Here is a 16,849-nt window from a genome sequence, read left to right on the forward strand (position 1 = left end):
GAGGATCTCAGCAGGGCTGTCCTGCGGGCTGACGACGGGTCTGGTAGCAGATGAAGGAGCTCTGGAGAATGCGGGCATCGGTCCCGCCACCTCTCGCATGCTAAGCGAGCGCTCTACCATCTGAGCTAATTCCCCGCTGCTTCCTGTGGCAGCACCGCCCTGTGCAGCGCCGGCTGCAGGTTCGCTCTGAACTTTGCATCCCTTTGGGTTCACTGATACCCTGTTCCAGGACAGAAGAAGCTGTTTCCATCGGATTGCTTGAGTGCGTCCAAACGTGGGGCCAGTGGCGCAATGGATAACGCGTCTGACTACGAATCAGAACACTGTAGGTTCGACTCCTACCTGGCTCGACAGCATCTACAACCAACTCTCACTGTTTTCTTCTCATATCTGGCGACCAGCAACACTACATCATAGTGTGCCTGACCAGGCATGGGAGGACCATCAAAGTCACCGCTACCACACTCCAATCTCATTCCATGATGATTATCAAACCATTGCACCAGTGTGACTGAGGTGCAACATACATTCAATGTCTTCATGGCTCCATCTGCTCATTCAATTCAACCTGTACCCGACTGCTGCCTCTCACCTGAAACGTAGTCAACAGAAATGCGCACTTGTATCACACCTTGTCGACACTGTTAATGTGTCATTGACACCCAATATCCTGACATGTTGCTTAATCCGTTTAATCTCAATTCTTTCATAATAAGACTCTGTTACAATAAGACACTTCCACAACACTACATTCATTTGAATAGACAATCACTTTTGAATACAGTGTGGAGTAGTGGTTTGGGCTCTGTACCCTGTAGCACAGCACGGTGTGTGCAATCTCTGGTACACTTACTACTCTTGAGCAAGGGACTTTAGCTAGATTGCACCAGTTAATGCCCACCCATGCCAATGGGTTAAGTGTAAGGAAAACAAAATGTGGTAATATCTCGTTAACATCTGTAAGTCACCCTGGCTATGGTGTCTGCTAAGAAATCGAATTAAAAAATACGTTGATATGAATCTCCATTGATTTATTTCTGTGTTCAACATGTATAATTCATGTATTTATTATTATCTTCTCTCTGCATTTATTTTTAATTCTGCCTTGGATTATCCTCCATACATGTCGCACAAATGAATGTACAATGCATTCTGGCCCTTCTCATCACTACAACAAGCAAAGGCAAAATATGAAAGAGAACGTGAGTTGAAAAGGTGAGGTGGTGTTTTTCTCTTTATATCTCTATTTACAGAGTAGACGAAATGCAGAGGAGGAAATATAAATAGAAAAGAAGAAAAAATGTCAACGAAGAACTGTAAAGGCACAGAGGGAAATGTGAACATAAAATTGGTATTACATACGGACATACGTTTTTTCTTAGATCTATGTAAAAATGTAATATTTTATAGCATAGAGCGAAGTAATATGAACTGATACAGAATATTAGATGAAGTCTAAATACATCTGTTTGTTCAAAACAGAATACACTGTATTGTTCTTGTTGTGAATACATTGGGGTGGATATATTTACGAATGGTATGGTGGTTGTGATCAAGAAGTGAAAAATGACGACCCCTCGTATGCTTGTGAGGATCTCAGCAGGGCTGTCCTGCGGGCTGAAGACGGGTCTGGTAGCAGATGAAGGAGCTCTGGAGAATGCGGGCATCGGTCCCGCCACCTCTCGCATGCTAAGCGAGCGCTCTACCATCTGAGCTAATTCCCCGCTGCTTCCTGTGGCAGCACCGCCCTGTGCAGCGCCGGCTGCAGGTTCGCTCTGAACTTTGCATCCCTTTGGGTTCACTGATACCCTGTTCCAGGACAGAAGAAGCTGTTTCCATCGGATTGCTTGAGTGCGTCCAAACGTGGGGCCAGTGGCGCAATGGATAACGCGTCTGACTACGAATCAGAAGACTGTAGGTTCGACTCCTACCTGGCTCGACAGCATCTACAACCAACTCTCACTGTTTTCTTCTCATATCTGGCGACCAGCAGCACTACATCATAGTGTGCCGGACCAGGCATGGGAGGACCATCAAAGTCACCGCTACCACACTCCAATCTCATTCCATGATGATTATCAAACCATTGCACCAGTGTGACTGAGGTGCAACATACATTCAATGTCTTCATGGCTCCATCTGCTCATTCAATTCAACCTGTACCCGACTGCTGCCTCTCACCTGAACCGTAGTCAACAGAAATGCGCACTTGTATCACACCTTGTCGACACTGTTAATGTGTCATTGACACCCAATAACCTGACATGTTGCTTAATCCGTTTAATCTCAATTCTTTCATAATAAGACTCTGTTACAATAAGACACTTCCACAACACTACATTCATTTGAACAGATAATCACTTTTGAATACAGTGTGGAGTAGTGGTTTGGGCTCTGTACCCTGTAGCACAGCACGGTGTGTGCAATCTCTGGTACACTTACTACTCTTGAGCAAGGGACTTTAGCTAGATTGCACCAGTTAATGCCCACCCATGCCAATGGGTTAAGTGTAAGGAAAACAAAATGTGGTAATATCTCGTTAACATCTGTAAGTCACCCTGGCTATGGTGTCTGCTAAGAAATCGAATTAAAAAATACGTTGATATGAATCTCCATTGATTTATTTCTGTGTTCAACATGTATAATTCATGTATTTATTATTATCTTCTCTCTGCATTTATTTTTTATTCTGCCTTGGATTATCCTCCATACATGTCGCACAAATGAATGTACAATGCATTCTGGCCCTTCTCATCACTACAACAAGCAAAGCCAAAATATGAAAGAGAACGTGAGTTGAAAAGGTGAGGTGGTGTTTTTCTCTTTATATCTCTATTTACAGAGTAGACGAAATGCAGAGGAGGAAATATAAATAGAAAAGAAGAAAAAATGTCAACGAAGAACTGTAAATGCACAGAGGGAAATGTGAACATAAAATTGGTATTACATACGGACATACGATTTTTCTTAGATCTATGTAAAAATGTAATATTTCATAGCATAGAGCGAAGTAATATGAACTGAAACAGACTATTTGAAGAAGTCTAAATACATCTGCTTGTTCAAAACAGAATACACTGTTTGGTTCTTGTTGTGAATACATTGGGGTGGATATATTTACGAATGGTATGGTGGTTGTGATCAAGAAGTGAAAAATGATGACCCCTCGTATGCTTGTGAGGATCTCAGCAGGGCTGTCCTGCGGGCTGACGACGGGTCTGGTAGCAGATGAAGGAGCTCTGGAGAATGCGGGCATCGGTCCCGCCACCTCTCGCATGCTAAGCGAGCGCTCTACCATCTGAGCTAATTCCCCGCTGCTTCCTGTGGCAGCACCGCCCTGTGCAGCGCCGGCTGCAGGTTCGCTCTGAACTTTGCATCCCTTTGGGTTCACTGATACCCTGTTCCAGGACAGAAGAAGCTGTTTCCATCGGATTGCTTGAGTGCGTCCAAACGTGGGGCCAGTGGCGCAATGGATAACGCGTCTGACTACGAATCAGAAGACTGTAGGTTCGACTCCTACCTGGCTCGAAAGCATCTACATCCAACTCTCACTGTTTTCTTCTCATATCTGGCGACCAGCAGCACTACATCATAGTGTGCCGGACCAGGCATGGGAGGACCATCAAAGTCACCGCTACCACACTCCAATCTCATTCCATGATGATTATCAAACCAATGCACCAGTGTGACTGAGGTGCAACATACATTCAATGTCTTCATGGCTCCATCTGCTCATTCAATTCAACCTGTACCCGACTGCTGCCTCTCACCTGAAACGTAGTCAACAGAAATGCGCACTTGTATCACACCTTGTCGACACTGTTAATGTGTCATTGACACCCAATAACCTGACATGTTGCTTAATCCGTTTAATCTCAATTCTTTCATAATAAGACTCTGTTACAATAAGACACTTCCACAACACTACATTCATTTGAACAGATAATCACTTTTGAATACAGTGTGGAGTAGTGGTTTGGGCTCTGTACCCTGTAGCACAGCACGGTGTGTGCAATCTCTGGTACACTTACTACTCTTGAGCAAGGGACTTTAGCTGGATTGCACCAGTTAATGCCCACCCATGCCAATGGGTTAAGTGTAAGGAAAACAAAATGTGGTAATATCTCGTTAACATCTGTAAGTCACCCTGGCTATGGTGTCTGCTAAGAAATCGAATTAAAAAATACGTTGATATGAATCTCCATTGATTTATTTCTGTGTTCAACATGTATAATTCATGTATTTATTATTATCTTCTCTCTGCATTTATTTTTAATTCTGCCTTGGATTATCCTCCATACATGTCGCACAAATGAATGTACAATGCATTCTGGCCCTTCTCATCACTACAACAAGCAAAGGCAAAATATGAAAGAGAACGTGAGTTGAAAAGGTGAGGTGGTGTTTTTCTCTTTATATCTCTATTTACAGAGTAGACGAAATGCAGAGGAGGAAATATAAATAGAAAAGAAGAAAAAATGTCAACGAAGAACTGTAAAGGCACAGAGGGAAATGTGAACATAAAATTGGTATTACATACGGACATACGTTTTTTCTTAGATCTATGTAAAAATGTAATATTTTATAGCATAGAGCGAAGTAATATGAACTGATACAGAATATTAGATGAAGTCTAAATACATCTGTTTGTTCAAAACAGAATACACTGTATTGTTCTTGTTGTGAATACATTGGGGTGGATATATTTACGAATGGTATGGTGGTTGTGATCAAGAAGTGAAAAATGACGACCCCTCGTATGCTTGTGAGGATCTCAGCAGGGCTGTCCTGCGGGCTGAAGACGGGTCTGGTAGCAGATGAAGGAGCTCTGGAGAATGCGGGGATCGGTCCCGCCACCTCTCGCATGCTAAGCGAGCGCTCTACCATCTGAGCTAATTCCCCGCTGCTTCCTGTGGCAGCACCGCCCTGTGCAGCGCCGGCTGCAGGTTCGCTCTGAACTTTGCATCCCTTTGGGTTCACTGATACCCTGTTCCAGGACAGAAGAAGCTGTTTCCATCGGATTGCTTGAGTGCGTCCAAACGTGGGGCCAGTGGCGCAATGGATAACACGTCTGACTACGAATCAGAAGACTGTAGGTTCGACTCCTACCTGGCTCGACAGCATCTACAACCAACTCTCACTGTTTTCTTCTCATATCTGGCGACCAGCAACACTACATCATAGTGTGCCTGACCAGGCATGGGAGGACCATCAAAGTCACCGCTACCACACTCCAATCTCATTCCATGATGATTATCAAACCATTGCACCAGTGTGACTGAGGTGCAACATACATTCAATGTGTTCATGGCTCCATCTGCTCATTCAATTCAACCTGTACCCGACTGCTGCCTCTCACCTGAACCGTAGTCAACAGAAATGCGCACTTGTATCACACCTTGTCGACACTGTTAATGTGTCATTGACACCCAATAACCTGACATGTTGCTTAATCCGTTTAATCTCAATTCTTTCATAATAAGACTCTGTTACAATAAGACACTTCCACAACACTACATTCATTTGAACAGATAATCACTTTTGAATACAGTGTGGAGTAGTGGTTTGGGCTCTGTACCCTGTAGCACAGCACGGTGTGTGCAATCTCTGGTACACTTACTACTCTTGAGCAAGGGACTTTAGCTAGATTGCACCAGTTAATGCCCACCCATGCCAATGGGTTAAGTGTAAGGAAAACAAAATGTGGTAATATCTCGTTAACATCTGTAAGTCACCCTGGCTATGGTGTCTGCTAAGAAATCGAATTAAAAAATACGTTGATATGAATCTCCATTGATTTATTTCTGTGTTCAACATGTATAATTCATGTATTTATTATTATCTTCTCTCTGCATTTATTTTTTATTCTGCCTTGGATTATCCTCCATACATGTCGCACAAATGAATGTACAATGCATTCTGGCCCTTCTCATCACTACAACAAGCAAAGCCAAAATATGAAAGAGAACGTGAGTTGAAAAGGTGAGGTGGTGTTTTTCTCTTTATATCTCTATTTACAGAGTAGACGAAATGCAGAGGAGGAAATATAAATAGAAAAGAAGAAAAAATGTCAACGAAGAACTGTAAATGCACAGAGGGAAATGTGAACATAAAATTGGTATTACATACGGACATACGATTTTTCTTAGATCTATGTAAAAATGTAATATTTTATAGCATAGAGCGAAGTAATATGAACTGAAACAGACTATTTGAAGAAGTCTAAATACATCTGCTTGTTCAAAACAGAATACACTGTTTGGTTCTTGTTGTGAATACATTGGGGTGGATATATTTACGAATGGTATGGTGGTTGTGATCAAGAAGTGAAAAATGATGACCCCTCGTATGCTTGTGAGGATCTCAGCAGGGCTGTCCTGCGGGCTGAAGACGGGTCTGGTAGCAAATGAAGGAGCTCTGGAGAATGCGGGCATCGGTCCCGCCACCTCTCGCATGCTAAGCGAGCGCTCTACCATCTGAGCTAATTCCCCGCTGCTTCCTGTGGCAGCACCGCCCTGTGCAGCGCCGGCTGCAGGTTCGCTCTGAACTTTGCATCCCTTTGGGTTCACTGATACCCTGTTCCAGGACAGAAGAAGCTGTTTCCATCGGATTGCTTGAGTGCGTCCAAACGTGGGGCCAGTGGCGCAATGGATAACGCGTCTGACTACGAATCAGAAGACTGTAGGTTCGACTCCTACCTGGCTCGAAAGCATCTACATCCAACTCTCACTGTTTTCTTCTCATATCTGGCGACCAGCAGCACTACATCATAGTGTGCCGGACCAGGCATGGGAGGACCATCAAAGTCACCGCTACCACACTCCAATCTCATTCCATGATGATTATCAAACCAATGCACCAGTGTGACTGAGGTGCAACATACATTCAATGTCTTCATGGCTCCATCTGCTCATTCAATTCAACCTGTACCCGACTGCTGCCTCTCACCTGAAACGTAGTCAACAGAAATGCGCACTTGTATCACACCTTGTCGACACTGTTAATGTGTCATTGACACCCAATAACCTGACATGTTGCTTAATCCGTTTAATCTCAATTCTTTCATAATAAGACTCTGTTACAATAAGACACTTCCACAACACTACATTCATTTGAACAGATAATCACTTTTGAATACAGTGTGGAGTAGTGGTTTGGGCTCTGTACCCTGTAGCACAGCACGGTGTGTGCAATCTCTGGTACACTTACTACTCTTGAGCAAGGGACTTTAGCTGGATTGCACCAGTTAATGCCCACCCATGCCAATGGGTTAAGTGTAAGGAAAACAAAATGTGGTAATATCTCGTTAACATCTGTAAGTCACCCTGGCTATGGTGTCTGCTAAGAAATCGAATTAAAAAATACGTTGATATGAATCTCCATTGATTTATTTCTGTGTTCAACATGTATAATTCATGTATTTATTATTATCTTCTCTCTGCATTTATTTTTAATTCTGCCTTGGATTATCCTCCATACATGTCGCACAAATGAATGTACAATGCATTCTGGCCCTTCTCATCACTACAACAAGCAAAGGCAAAATATGAAAGAGAACGTGAGTTGAAAAGGTGAGGTGGTGTTTTTCTCTTTATATCTCTATTTACAGAGTAGACGAAATGCAGAGGAGGAAATATAAATAGAAAAGAAGAAAAAATGTCAACGAAGAACTGTAAAGGCACAGAGGGAAATGTGAACATAAAATTGGTATTACATACGGACATACGATTTTTCTTAGATCTATGTAAAAATGTAATATTTTATAGCATAGAGCGAAGTAATATGAACTGATACAGAATATTAGATGAAGTCTAAATACATCTGTTTGTTCAAAACAGAATACACTGTATTGTTCTTGTTGTGAATACATTGGGGTGGATATATTTACGAATGGTATGGTGGTTGTGATCAAGAAGTGAAAAATGACGACCCCTCGTATGCTTGTGAGGATCTCAGCAGGGCTGTCCTGCGGGCTGAAGACGGGTCTGGTAGCAGATGAAGGAGCTCTGGAGAATGCGGGCATCGGTCCCGCCACCTCTCGCATGCTAAGCGAGCGCTCTACCATCTGAGCTAATTCCCCGCTGCTTCCTGTGGCAGCACCGCCCTGTGCAGCGCCGGCTGCAGGTTCGCTCTGAACTTTGCATCCCTTTGGGTTCACTGATACCCTGTTCCAGGACAGAAGAAGCTGTTTCCATCGGATTGCTTGAGTGCGTCCAAACGTGGGGCCAGTGGCGCAATGGATAACGCGTCTGACTACGAATCAGAAGACTGTAGGTTCGACTCCTACCTGGCTCGAAAGCATCTACATCCAACTCTCACTGTTTTCTTCTCATATCTGGCGACCAGCAGCACTACATCATAGTGTGCCGGACCAGGCATGGGAGGACCATCAAAGTCACCGCTACCACACTCCAATCTCATTCCATGATGATTATCAAACCAATGCACCAGTGTGACTGAGGTGCAACATACATTCAATGTGTTCATGGCTCCATCTGCTCATTCAATTCAACCTGTACCCGACTGCTGCCTCTCACCTGAAACGTAGTCAACAGAAATGCGCACTTGTATCACACCTTGTCGACACTGTTAATGTGTCATTGACACCCAATAACCTGACATGTTGCTTAATCCGTTTAATCTCAATTCTTTCATAATAAGACTCTGTTACAATAAGACACTTCCACAACACTACATTCATTTGAACAGATAATCACTTTTGAATACAGTGTGGAGTAGTGGTTTGGGCTCTGTACCCTGTAGCACAGCACGGTGTGTGCAATCTCTGGTACACTTACTACTCTTGAGCAAGGGACTTTAGCTAGATTGCACCAGTTAATGCCCACCCATGCCAATGGGTTAAGTGTAAGGAAAACAAAATGTGGTAATATCTCGTTAACATCTGTAAGTCACCCTGGCTATGGTGTCTGCTAAGAAATCGAATTAAAAAATACGTTGATATGAATCTCCATTGATTTATTTCTGTGTTCAACATGTATAATTCATGTATTTATTATTATCTTCTCTCTGCATTTATTTTTAATTCTGCCTTGGATTATCCTCCATACATGTCGCACAAATGAATGTACAATGCATTCTGGCCCTTCTCATCACTACAACAAGCAAAGGCAAAATATGAAAGAGAACGTGAGTTGAAAAGGTGAGGTGGTGTTTTTCTCTTTATATCTCTATTTACAGAGTAGACGAAATGCAGAGGAGGAAATATAAATAGAAAAGAAGAAAAAATGTCAACGAAGAACTGTAAATGCACAGAGGGAAATGTGAACATAAAATTGGTATTACATACGGACATACGTTTTTTCTTAGATCTATGTAAAAATGTAATATTTTATAGCATAGAGCGAAGTAATATGAACTGATACAGAATATTAGATGAAGTCTAAATACATCTGTTTGTTCAAAACAGAATACACTGTATTGTTCTTGTTGTGAATACATTGGGGTGGATATATTTACGAATGGTATGGTGGTTGTGATCAAGAAGTGAAAAATGATGACCCCTCGTATGCTTGTGAGGATCTCAGCAGGGCTGTCCTGCGGGCTGACGACGGGTCTGGTAGCAGATGAAGGAGCTCTGGAGAATGCGGGCATCGGTCCCGCCACCTCTCGCATGCTAAGCGAGCGCTCTACCATCTGAGCTAATTCCCCGCTGCTTCCTGTGGCAGCACCGCCCTGTGCAGCGCCGGCTGCAGGTTCGCTCTGAACTTTGCATCCCTTTGGGTTCACTGATACCCTGTTCCAGGACAGAAGAAGCTGTTTCCATCGGATTGCTTGAGTGCGTCCAAACGTGGGGCCAGTGGCGCAATGGATAACGCGTCTGACTACGAATCAGAACACTGTAGGTTCGACTCCTACCTGGCTCGACAGCATCTACAACCAACTCTCACTGTTTTCTTCTCATATCTGGCGACCAGCAGCACTACATCATAGTGTGCCTGACCAGGCATGGGAGGACCATCAAAGTCACCGCTACCACACTCCAATCTCATTCCATGATGATTATCAAACCATTGCACCAGTGTGACTGAGGTGCAACATACATTCAATGTGTTCATGGCTCCATCTGCTCATTCAATTCAACCTGTACCCGACTGCTGCCTCTCACCTGAAACGTAGTCAACAGAAATGCGCACTTGTATCACACCTTGTCGACACTGTTAATGTGTCATTGACACCCAATATCCTGACATGTTGCTTAATCCGTTTAATCTCAATTCTTTCATAATAAGACTCTGTTACAATAAGACACTTCCACAACACTACATTCATTTGAATAGACAATCACTTTTGAATACAGTGTGGAGTAGTGGTTTGGGCTCTGTACCCTGTAGCACAGCACGGTGTGTGCAATCTCTGGTACACTTACTACTCTTGAGCAAGGGACTTTAGCTAGATTGCACCAGTTAATGCCCACCCATGCCAATGGGTTAAGTGTAAGGAAAACAAAATGTGGTAATATCTCGTTAACATCTGTAAGTCACCCTGGCTATGGTGTCTGCTAAGAAATCGAATTAAAAAATACGTTGATATGAATCTCCATTGATTTATTTCTGTGTTCAACATGTATAATTCATGTATTTATTATTATCTTCTCTCTGCATTTATTTTTAATTCTGCCTTGGATTATCCTCCATACATGTCGCACAAATGAATGTACAATGCATTCTGGCCCTTCTCATCACTACAACAAGCAAAGGCAAAATATGAAAGAGAACGTGAGTTGAAAAGGTGAGGTGGTGTTTTTCTCTTTATATCTCTATTTACAGAGTAGACGAAATGCAGAGGAGGAAATATAAATAGAAAAGAAGAAAAAATGTCAACGAAGAACTGTAAAGGCACAGAGGGAAATGTGAACATAAAATTGGTATTACATACGGACATACGTTTTTTCTTAGATCTATGTAAAAATGTAATATTTTATAGCATAGAGCGAAGTAATATGAACTGATACAGAATATTAGATGAAGTCTAAATACATCTGTTTGTTCAAAACAGAATACACTGTATTGTTCTTGTTGTGAATACATTGGGGTGGATATATTTACGAATGGTATGGTGGTTGTGATCAAGAAGTGAAAAATGATGACCCCTCGTATGCTTGTGAGGATCTCAGCAGGGCTGTCCTGCGGGCTGACGACGGGTCTGGTAGCAGATGAAGGAGCTCTGGAGAATGCGGGCATCGGTCCCGCCACCTCTCGCATGCTAAGCGAGCGCTCTACCATCTGAGCTAATTCCCCGCTGCTTCCTGTGGCAGCACCGCCCTGTGCAGCGCCGGCTGCAGGTTCGCTCTGAACTTTGCATCCCTTTGGGTTCACTGATACCCTGTTCCAGGACAGAAGAAGCTGTTTCCATCGGATTGCTTGAGTGCGTCCAAACGTGGGGCCAGTGGCGCAATGGATAACGCGTCTGACTACGAATCAGAAGACTGTAGGTTCGACTCCTACCTGGCTCGACAGCATCTACAACCAACTCTCACTGTTTTCTTCTCATATCTGGCGACCAGCAGCACTACATCATAGTGTGCCGGACCAGGCATGGGAGGACCATCAAAGTCACCGCTACCACACTCCAATCTCATTCCATGATGATTATCAAACCATTGCACCAGTGTGACTGAGGTGCAACATACATTCAATGTGTTCATGGCTCCATCTGCTCATTCAATTCAACCTGTACCCGACTGCTGCCTCTCACCTGAAACGTAGTCAACAGAAATGCGCACTTGTATCACACCTTGTCGACACTGTTAATGTGTCATTGACACCCAATATCCTGACATGTTGCTTAATCCGTTTAATCTCAATTCTTTCATAATAAGACTCTGTTACAATAAGACACTTCCACAACACTACATTCATTTGAATAGACAATCACTTTTGAATACAGTGTGGAGTAGTGGTTTGGGCTCTGTACCCTGTAGCACAGCACGGTGTGTGCAATCTCTGGTACACTTACTACTCTTGAGCAAGGGACTTTAGCTAGATTGCACCAGTTAATGCCCACCCATGCCAATGGGTTAAGTGTAAGGAAAACAAAATGTGGTAATATCTCGTTAACATCTGTAAGTCACCCTGGCTATGGTGTCTGCTAAGAAATCGAATTAAAAAATACGTTGATATGAATCTCCATTGATTTATTTCTGTGTTCAACATGTATAATTCATGTATTTATTATTATCTTCTCTCTGCATTTATTTTTAATTCTGCCTTGGATTATCCTCCATACATGTCGCACAAATGAATGTACAATGCATTCTGGCCCTTCTCATCACTACAACAAGCAAAGGCAAAATATGAAAGAGAACGTGAGTTGAAAAGGTGAGGTGGTGTTTTTCTCTTTATATCTCTATTTACAGAGTAGACGAAATGCAGAGGAGGAAATATAAATAGAAAAGAAGAAAAAATGTCAACGAAGAACTGTAAAGGCACAGAGGGAAATGTGAACATAAAATTGGTATTACATACGGACATACGTTTTTTCTTAGATCTATGTAAAAATGTAATATTTTATAGCATAGAGCGAAGTAATATGAACTGATACAGAATATTAGATGAAGTCTAAATACATCTGTTTGTTCAAAACAGAATACACTGTATTGTTCTTGTTGTGAATACATTGGGGTGGATATATTTACGAATGGTATGGTGGTTGTGATCAAGAAGTGAAAAATGACGACCCCTCGTATGCTTGTGAGGATCTCAGCAGGGCTGTCCTGCGGGCTGAAGACGGGTCTGGTAGCAGATGAAGGAGCTCTGGAGAATGCGGGCATCGGTCCCGCCACCTCTCGCATGCTAAGCGAGCGCTCTACCATCTGAGCTAATTCCCCGCTGCTTCCTGTGGCAGCACCGCCCTGTGCAGCGCCGGCTGCAGGTTCGCTCTGAACTTTGCATCCCTTTGGGTTCACTGATACCCTGTTCCAGGACAGAAGAAGCTGTTTCCATCGGATTGCTTGAGTGCGTCCAAACGTGGGGCCAGTGGCGCAATGGATAACGCGTCTGACTACGAATCAGAAGACTGTAGGTTCGACTCCTACCTGGCTCGACAGCATCTACAACCAACTCTCACTGTTTTCTTCTCATATCTGGCGACCAGCAACACTACATCATAGTGTGCCGGACCAGGCATGGGAGGACCATCAAAGTCACCGCTACCACACTCCAATCTCATTCCATGATGATTATCAAACCATTGCACCAGTGTGACTGAGGTGCAACATACATTCAATGTCTTCATGGCTCCATCTGCTCATTCAATTCAACCTGTACCCGACTGCTGCCTCTCACCTGAAACGTAGTCAACAGAAATGCGCACTTGTATCACACCTTGTCGACACTGTTAATGTGTCATTGACACCCAATATCCTGACATGTTGCTTAATCCGTTTAATCTCAATTCTTTCATAATAAGACTCTGTTACAATAAGACACTTCCACAACACTACATTCATTTGAATAGACAATCACTTTTGAATACAGTGTGGAGTAGTGGTTTGGGCTCTGTACCCTGTAGCACAGCACGGTGTGTGCAATCTCTGGTACACTTACTACTCTTGAGCAAGGGACTTTAGCTAGATTGCACCAGTTAATGCCCACCCATGCCAATGGGTTAAGTGTAAGGAAAACAAAATGTGGTAATATCTCGTTAACATCTGTAAGTCACCCTGGCTATGGTGTCTGCTAAGAAATCGAATTAAAAAATACGTTGATATGAATCTCCATTGATTTATTTCTGTGTTCAACATGTATAATTCATGTATTTATTATTATCTTCTCTCTGCATTTATTTTTAATTCTGCCTTGGATTATCCTCCATACATGTCGCACAAATGAATGTACAATGCATTCTGGCCCTTCTCATCACTACAACAAGCAAAGGCAAAATATGAAAGAGAACGTGAGTTGAAAAGGTGAGGTGGTGTTTTTCTCTTTATATCTCTATTTACAGAGTAGACGAAATGCAGAGGAGGAAATATAAATAGAAAAGAAGAAAAAATGTCAACGAAGAACTGTAAAGGCACAGAGGGAAATGTGAACATAAAATTGGTATTACATACGGACATACGTTTTTTCTTAGATCTATGTAAAAATGTAATATTTTATAGCATAGAGCGAAGTAATATGAACTGATACAGAATATTAGATGAAGTCTAAATACATCTGTTTGTTCAAAACAGAATACACTGTATTGTTCTTGTTGTGAATACATTGGGGTGGATATATTTACGAATGGTATGGTGGTTGTGATCAAGAAGTGAAAAATGACGACCCCTCGTATGCTTGTGAGGATCTCAGCAGGGCTGTCCTGCGGGCTGAAGACGGGTCTGGTAGCAGATGAAGGAGCTCTGGAGAATGCGGGCATCGGTCCCGCCACCTCTCGCATGCTAAGCGAGCGCTCTACCATCTGAGCTAATTCCCCGCTGCTTCCTGTGGCAGCACCGCCCTGTGCAGCGCCGGCTGCAGGTTCGCTCTGAACTTTGCATCCCTTTGGGTTCACTGATACCCTGTTCCAGGACAGAAGAAGCTGTTTCCATCGGATTGCTTGAGTGCGTCCAAACGTGGGGCCAGTGGCGCAATGGATAACGCGTCTGACTACGAATCAGAAGACTGTAGGTTCGACTCCTACCTGGCTCGACAGCATCTACAACCAACTCTCACTGTTTTCTTCTCATATCTGGCGACCAGCAGCACTACATCATAGTGTGCCGGACCAGGCATGGGAGGACCATCAAAGTCACCGCTACCACACTCCAATCTCATTCCATGATGATTATCAAACCATTGCACCAGTGTGACTGAGGTGCAACATACATTCAATGTCTTCATGGCTCCATCTGCTCATTCAATTCAACCTGTACCCGACTGCTGCCTCTCACCTGAACCGTAGTCAACAGAAATGCGCACTTGTATCACACCTTGTCGACACTGTTAATGTGTCATTGACACCCAATAACCTGACATGTTGCTTAATCCGTTTAATCTCAATTCTTTCATAATAAGACTCTGTTACAATAAGACACTTCCACAACACTACATTCATTTGAACAGATAATCACTTTTGAATACAGTGTGGAGTAGTGGTTTGGGCTCTGTACCCTGTAGCACAGCACGGTGTGTGCAATCTCTGGTACACTTACTACTCTTGAGCAAGGGACTTTAGCTAGATTGCACCAGTTAATGCCCACCCATGCCAATGGGTTAAGTGTAAGGAAAACAAAATGTGGTAATATCTCGTTAACATCTGTAAGTCACCCTGGCTATGGTGTCTGCTAAGAAATCGAATTAAAAAATACGTTGATATGAATCTCCATTGATTTATTTCTGTGTTCAACATGTATAATTCATGTATTTATTATTATCTTCTCTCTGCATTTATTTTTTATTCTGCCTTGGATTATCCTCCATACATGTCGCACAAATGAATGTACAATGCATTCTGGCCCTTCTCATCACTACAACAAGCAAAGCCAAAATATGAAAGAGAACGTGAGTTGAAAAGGTGAGGTGGTGTTTTTCTCTTTATATCTCTATTTACAGAGTAGACGAAATGCAGAGGAGGAAATATAAATAGAAAAGAAGAAAAAATGTCAACGAAGAACTGTAAATGCACAGAGGGAAATGTGAACATAAAATTGGTATTACATACGGACATACGATTTTTCTTAGATCTATGTAAAAATGTAATATTTTATAGCATAGAGCGAAGTAATATGAACTGAAACAGACTATTTGAAGAAGTCTAAATACATCTGCTTGTTCAAAACAGAATACACTGTTTGGTTCTTGTTGTGAATACATTGGGGTGGATATATTTACGAATGGTATGGTGGTTGTGATCAAGAAGTGAAAAATGATGACCCCTCGTATGCTTGTGAGGATCTCAGCAGGGCTGTCCTGCGGGCTGACGACGGGTCTGGTAGCAGATGAAGGAGCTCTGGAGAATGCGGGCATCGGTCCCGCCACCTCTCGCATGCTAAGCGAGCGCTCTACCATCTGAGCTAATTCCCCGCTGCTTCCTGTGGCAGCACCGCCCTGTGCAGCGCCGGCTGCAGGTTCGCTCTGAACTTTGCATCCCTTTGGGTTCACTGATACCCTGTTCCAGGACAGAAGAAGCTGTTTCCATCGGATTGCTTGAGTGCGTCCAAACGTGGGGCCAGTGGCGCAATGGATAACGCGTCTGACTACGAATCAGAAGACTGTAGGTTCGACTCCTACCTGGCTCGAAAGCATCTACATCCAACTCTCACTGTTTTCTTCTCATATCTGGCGACCAGCAGCACTACATCATAGTGTGCCGGACCAGGCATGGGAGGACCATCAAAGTCACCGCTACCACACTCCAATCTCATTCCATGATGATTATCAAACCAATGCACCAGTGTGACTGAGGTGCAACATACATTCAATGTCTTCATGGCTCCATCTGCTCATTCAATTCAACCTGTACCCGACAGCTGCCTCTCACCTGAAACGTAGTCAACAGAAATGCGCACTTGTATCACACCTTGTCGACACTGTTAATGTGTCATTGACACCCAATAACCTGACATGTTGCTTAATCCGTTTAATCTCAATTCTTTCATAATAAGACTCTGTTACAATAAGACACTTCCACAACACTACATTCATTTGAACAGATAATCACTTTTGAATACAGTGTGGAGTAGTGGTTTGGGCTCTGTACCCTGTAGCACAGCACGGTGTGTGCAATCTCTGGTACACTTACTACTCTTGAGCAAGGGACTTTAGCTGGATTGCACCAGTTAATGCCCACCCATGCCAATGGGTTAAGTGTAAGGAAAACAAAATGTGGTAATATCTCGTTAACATCT

At 43.0% G+C, this 16,849-nt stretch overlaps 12 non-coding genes across 12 annotated transcripts; 11 read left to right on the top strand and 1 right to left on the bottom strand.

The window, feature by feature from the left end:
* The first annotated feature begins 277 nt into the window (after positions 1-277).
* On the top strand, positions 278-350 carry trnar-acg (transfer RNA arginine (anticodon ACG)). Its single transcript has one exon. It is a non-coding gene; the product is annotated as a tRNA-Arg (tRNA).
* Positions 351-1,866: 1,516 nt separating this feature from the next.
* trnar-acg (transfer RNA arginine (anticodon ACG)) lies at positions 1,867-1,939 on the top strand. The gene has a single exon. It is a non-coding gene; the product is annotated as a tRNA-Arg (tRNA).
* Positions 1,940-3,455: 1,516 nt separating this feature from the next.
* Positions 3,456-3,528, top strand: trnar-acg (transfer RNA arginine (anticodon ACG)). The gene has a single exon. It is a non-coding gene; the product is annotated as a tRNA-Arg (tRNA).
* A 1,301-nt stretch (positions 3,529-4,829) lies between these two features.
* trnaa-agc (transfer RNA alanine (anticodon AGC)) lies at positions 4,830-4,902 on the bottom strand. The gene has a single exon. It is a non-coding gene; the product is annotated as a tRNA-Ala (tRNA).
* Positions 4,903-5,044: 142 nt separating this feature from the next.
* On the top strand, positions 5,045-5,117 carry trnar-acg (transfer RNA arginine (anticodon ACG)). Its single transcript has one exon. It is a non-coding gene; the product is annotated as a tRNA-Arg (tRNA).
* Positions 5,118-6,633: 1,516 nt separating this feature from the next.
* Positions 6,634-6,706, top strand: trnar-acg (transfer RNA arginine (anticodon ACG)). The gene has a single exon. It is a non-coding gene; the product is annotated as a tRNA-Arg (tRNA).
* Positions 6,707-8,222: 1,516 nt separating this feature from the next.
* trnar-acg (transfer RNA arginine (anticodon ACG)) lies at positions 8,223-8,295 on the top strand. Its single transcript has one exon. It is a non-coding gene; the product is annotated as a tRNA-Arg (tRNA).
* A 1,516-nt stretch (positions 8,296-9,811) lies between these two features.
* Positions 9,812-9,884, top strand: trnar-acg (transfer RNA arginine (anticodon ACG)). Its single transcript has one exon. It is a non-coding gene; the product is annotated as a tRNA-Arg (tRNA).
* A 1,516-nt stretch (positions 9,885-11,400) lies between these two features.
* trnar-acg (transfer RNA arginine (anticodon ACG)) lies at positions 11,401-11,473 on the top strand. The gene has a single exon. It is a non-coding gene; the product is annotated as a tRNA-Arg (tRNA).
* Positions 11,474-12,989: 1,516 nt separating this feature from the next.
* trnar-acg (transfer RNA arginine (anticodon ACG)) lies at positions 12,990-13,062 on the top strand. The gene has a single exon. It is a non-coding gene; the product is annotated as a tRNA-Arg (tRNA).
* A 1,516-nt stretch (positions 13,063-14,578) lies between these two features.
* trnar-acg (transfer RNA arginine (anticodon ACG)) lies at positions 14,579-14,651 on the top strand. Its single transcript has one exon. It is a non-coding gene; the product is annotated as a tRNA-Arg (tRNA).
* Positions 14,652-16,167: 1,516 nt separating this feature from the next.
* trnar-acg (transfer RNA arginine (anticodon ACG)) lies at positions 16,168-16,240 on the top strand. Its single transcript has one exon. It is a non-coding gene; the product is annotated as a tRNA-Arg (tRNA).
* The last annotated feature ends 609 nt before the right edge of the window (positions 16,241-16,849 follow it).

The sequence above is a fragment of the Amia ocellicauda genome, chromosome 14 (genome assembly GCF_036373705.1).
Source record: "Amia ocellicauda isolate fAmiCal2 chromosome 14, fAmiCal2.hap1, whole genome shotgun sequence".
Taxonomy (NCBI): domain Eukaryota; kingdom Metazoa; phylum Chordata; class Actinopteri; order Amiiformes; family Amiidae; genus Amia; species Amia ocellicauda.